We start from the raw sequence: 5,462 nt of genomic DNA on the forward strand, positions 1-5,462 counted from the left end.
GAACTATAGCATTATAAAGTATTTTTTGGGTGTACGGGTGGCTACCCCATCTAACGCCTGATAAGGACCGCATAACATTCAGGCTTTTTTCACATTTATTGACAACGAAATTCAGATGATGAACCCCAGACAGTTTCGAGTCAAGATATACTCCCAGAAATTTAACTTTGTCCAAAGTAGCAATAGCTTGATTTTCTATACTGATATTTATGGGTGGGATAACTCTTTTACGAGAAAATATAACAGTATTACATTTGGGGACCGATAGTGACAGACCATGGCGATCTAACCAGTCTTTTAAGTATGAAAGGGCTGTATTTAGACTTGACGCGCAGTCATCCAGCGAGGGAGAGCTACTATACAGGACAATATCGTCTGCATACTGCAAAATATTACAAAAGCTATCAACTGAATATTGTAAATCAGACGTATAGAGGCTGTACAATAACGGGCTTAAGACCGAGCCCTGGGGTAGGCCCTTCCATACAGGTCGAGATGGAAGCGTAGTACCATTTACCCGGACGCATATATATCGAGCCATGTATAGATTACATATGATGTTTGTCAATCTCATCGGAATACTCAGCTGGAGCATTTTCTGCCTGAGTATGGAGAGATTGACGTTATCATATGCTGAAGATATATCTAAAAAAACTCCCACCAAATATTGATTTTTGCTGAAGGCCATTCGAATATCAGTTGTTAAAATACTCAGACTGTCCATAGTTCCCAACCCTCTACGGAAACCAAATTGTGATTTAGCCAGGATATTACGATTCTCTAAGATCCACTCAAGACGGTTTTTGATTAAATGTTCCATAATTTTTGCCAGGACCGAAGATAGTGCTACAGGGCGATAAGAAGATGGATCATTAGGATCTTTACCGGGTTTGAGTAAGGGGATGACAATTTGAGTTTTCCACGCTTCTGGTACCACTCCCGTGATAAAGATCAAGTTTATTAATTTCAAAAAGTACATTTTAGTCTCACGTGATGCATTTATCAAAAACGAATAAGGGATACCGTCAATTCCCGGCGCAGAATCTTTAAGGTTATCTAAGGCACATAAAAGCTCGGGGAAGGAGAAAGGTTCATCCATACTATCCAAAGCAGGATGGGATTGAGAATTTGGAGTAGGGAATAAGTCTTCAGCTGGTACAAAGGGAGGTGACAATCTGTCCATAAAGGCAGGCAACCATGAATCAGTGGAGTTGGATGTTGCATTAGAATCGGAATTCATACCGCGTCGAAAAGCTTTTATTCTCTTCCAAACCAGAGACACGGGAGATCTAGGAGACAGTGATTCACAGAATTTAGTCCAACCCTGTGATTTCTTTTTTGAGAGCAATCTCTTTGATTTAGCTAGGGTCTTCTTGAAGGATATGTAGTTGTCCATGGTGAGATTAGCAGAATATGTTAATTCAGCACGATTACGTTCATGAATGGCTTTAGTACATTCTGAATCCCACCATGGAGGCGAGGAAATTTTATGCCGGGCTGTATTTTTAAGAGGGATGGCTAGGTCAGCAGCTTTAATGAGTAGGTCTACAAACTTAGGGTATACTTCGAGAAGGTTATCACCGTCAGGTTCATCCAAGCTGCTGATCTCGTCATCTAGGCTTCGGGAAAATTTGCCCCAGTCGGCCTGGGCGGTTCTGTATTTTAAGAGGGGAGGAGAAATTGAAGGCGAGGGGTATGAATTTATGATAGTGGAGAGTATAGGAAAGTGGTCGCTGCCGAACGAACGATCTAATACCTTCCAATTAAAGGAGGATATTAAATTTGAAGAGACAAGGGTCAGGTCTAATGCACTAGAATTTTGAAGGGGTGAAGTCCTTCTTGTGGGAGAGCCATCATTTAAAACGCAAAGATTCAAATCATCAAGCATGTCTAACAAAGCAGCAGAGTTTGAATCACAAGTGGGAGAGCCCCATAAGGTATGTTTACAGTTGAAATCTCCTAGAATAATATAAGGACCTGAAATATTTGAGAGGATAGTATTAAGTTCTGATAATAAAGCTAAAGATGGATGAGGAATGTAGACTGAAATAAATGAAAGATTTAGTAACCTTACTGCAATGATATTAATACCAGGGCTGTGGTTAGGGATAGAAATAAGGTTATACATAAAAGATCTATTAACAAGGAGAGCGCAACCTGCGTACCCGTCGCTTCTGTCGTCTCGTAGACATGAGTAACCCGGAATCCTAAAGGTGGACTCTGGTTTTAACCATGTCTCAGCGATGGCAAAAGCCACTGGTTTAAATTTGTTTAATAGATGAATTAGATCCGGTTTTTTATTTCTAACACTCTGTATGTTCCACTGCAAGATATTCTGATCCATTAGCGTTAGAAGTAATAAGAGGAAGAATTGTTTGTAGCTGGGACAAGACATTGTTCGGTAAGACATCGCCAAACTTGCGAACCATATTAACTAGGAGTCCAGTTAGGAGCTCCAACAAATTGTCATTTGGGGTTGTAGAACTAGGGGGATTAGTCAGTGCACACCCATTGGGCATGACTGAAGGGGGTTCACGAATTATTTGTTGATGAGCCTGTCTATCATACATTTTTTCAGAACGTGCTTGGCGAGTTTGCCTTCGTTCGGTGAAAATTGTTTTTTTATATGATTTCTGTGATGGGGAATCTTCTATATAATTTGGGGTGGGTGCCCTGGACTGGACTGGAGAGTGGGAGTGGTGATTGGGGAATGGAATAGGCTGGGGTGTATCAAATGGTTTTTGGAATACATCCGCATACCTTGTCCTAACGGGGCGGAACCGCTGAGCCGCTTCAAGATATCCAATATTTTCTTCAGACATAACTAGTTTTATAGCCTTTTGACGGCTATGTTCAGGACACTTTGGATCTGTAGCTTTATGAGGCCCAGAGCAGAACAAACAACTTATTTTGTTTTGTGGCACTGTGCAAGATTCACCTGTGTGTTGTTGGGAGCAGTTGTAACAACATGGCTTAGACCTACATTTTGCTGCTATGTGGCCAAATTTACAGCAGTTTCTGCATTGTATGGTTGGGAGGTCATAGGTAGCAACTGGTATAGATGTGTTGAAAATATATATTTTCTCTGGAAGTGATTGAGAGTGAAAAGTGAGAACTACTGTGTTTGAGGGGCTCCATTCTGGAGCTTGTCCTTCCCTACGCACTTTCCTGAACAATCTGCGCGCTTTAATTATCTGACCAGTTGAGCAACCAAAGCTTGAAGGGAAATCAATACCTGAGACCAATTCCTCAAGTGACCACTCAGTCGGGATGTTTTTCACTACACCCATCCTAGATACTTGATACCGTGGGATAGACGCAGTTAATTTGTTTTTTTGTATAAACTCAGAATCGGAAAAACAATTTGCCTCATTTGCTGATTTGAAACTAATGGCAATTTTATTACGACCCATGGCTTTTATTGAACCTTCCAAAATACCTTTAATATTGTTTTTATGTAGAAGCTGAGCTAGTTTCAGGACGCGCAATGTTAAACCAGCTGAGGGGTCTGGCTCCGTCCTACTAATGTGAACCACAAAGGGTCCCTTGTCTGCATCTGAATATTTCAAGGGCGGATCGTCTGCGCTATAACCGGGAGTGACATACATATTTTGAATAGAATCCCCAGGAGATTGAGTTTTTTTCGGAGACTCGGATATGCTAACAATACCACCATCAAGCATTGCACTTCGCTTTCTATTTGTACTTTGTACATCCCCAATTTGCATTTGTGAAGCTTGAGTGAGAGGTAGAAATGAGCCATCGTATGAGTCTTGTGATGACATACCCTCATTTGTGGTAAACGACAACGAGCCTCCCTTATCGGGAGGATCTTTGTCACTCATGCTAAAAAATCCCAAATACTTACGTGTAAAACCACCTGGATGATAAAATTGTTATAAACCAACACCAATATTAGTAAAAACTACCCAGGTATTGAACCGAGATCACTATTCTTAGAGATTACACCGGGGCACGTGTGTACACCAACGAATCAACGAGCGGAATCTCCTATACAATAAAAATAGTTGGGAATGGACTGACATTGACAAGTTGACAATGACAGTTGTTTTATTTACCGTGCTTGCTAGGTTATCTAGGTACTTCGGCATTTTATATTTTATCAATAGGATTATTTCAGCTGCAAGCAATAGCAAATAAAGAATTACTAACAAAAGCTATGCCTGAGTCGGGCCCGCTGCGGTGCCCTATCGGAACCTCACCAGGTGGGTTCGTGTTATAGAGTAAAAATGATGTGATGTAGCCAAGAATGTAGATTTAAAATGCAAATTACAGCAGGGTAATACTTTCTGCTACATAGTCGACTGCAAAATAATAGATGTAGGTAACTAAACAAAATTGATTCTGAACTAAACTTAAACTTTGTAACTAAACGGAGAAAAATTTAACAAAGTAAAGATATTAAGGTTCAGTTTCGTTGCAATTTCATTACTGTATATCTATTTTGCTTTTAACCCTGCTGTATACATTCATCATCATCATCTTGGCTTATGTCCCAATTCAAAGCACAGGCCTCCTTTCAGAATGCTAATTGCTAGGGCTTCTGTTGTAGTTCGCACGCGGATCCAATGTGGATTGGGAATTTGACACACACCATTGATTGTCTATTATTGTAGGTTTCTGCAGGATGTTTTCTGAGGTGCATGCTTGCCCCTTTAATATATAAAAAAAATGTAAATTTATACATAAATTATTGTGAAAAACTCAGACATATGCCCACCTTCAAACCTATGACCCTCTGCTCGAAAGGCATAGGTCATATCGAAAATACAAACTGAAACATAGATGCACAGAAAAAACAGAAAATAGACCAGCGCTGGGAATCAAACCCAGGTCCTCCTGAGGAGGCGCTAGTCTATTTTCTGTCTTTTCTGTACATTTATGTTTCAGTTTGTATTTTCGATATGGGTTTTACGGGATGACCGCAAAAGTAACAAAATTTGGAGTTGAAATAAAAAATACAAAAAGACTCCAAAAACCAATCTTACGGCATAGGTCAGACCACTAAGCTACAATGGCTATTATACAGTGGCAGTGTAGTGGCACCCCGGGCAGTAATGTATTTAGCACCCTTACTCAAATACATGCTTAGCTTACGAGACTTTATTTTACTAAAATGTCTTTAAAGACTGATATTTTGTGCGTCTGCTTTGAATGTACAAGTGAGTTATCATTTTCACACCTTAGTGCTCTGCTTGGCACCCGGGGAGGACCGCCACCTCCGTCTTGTCTTGTCTATTATGTCTTGAATCATCATCATCATCAAATCAGCCATAGGATGTCCACTGTTGAAAATCAGAAATGAGGAGATACATAGAAGAACAAAGGTCAACAACATAGCCAGGCAAATTAGCTCATTGAAGTGGCATTGGGCAGGCCATATAGCACGGAGAACAGATTGTTGCAGGGGCCGAAAGGTTCTCGAGTGGAGACCGCGGATC

Source organism: Choristoneura fumiferana, chromosome 5 (genome assembly GCF_025370935.1).
Source record: "Choristoneura fumiferana chromosome 5, NRCan_CFum_1, whole genome shotgun sequence".
Lineage (NCBI taxonomy): Eukaryota > Metazoa > Arthropoda > Insecta > Lepidoptera > Tortricidae > Choristoneura > Choristoneura fumiferana.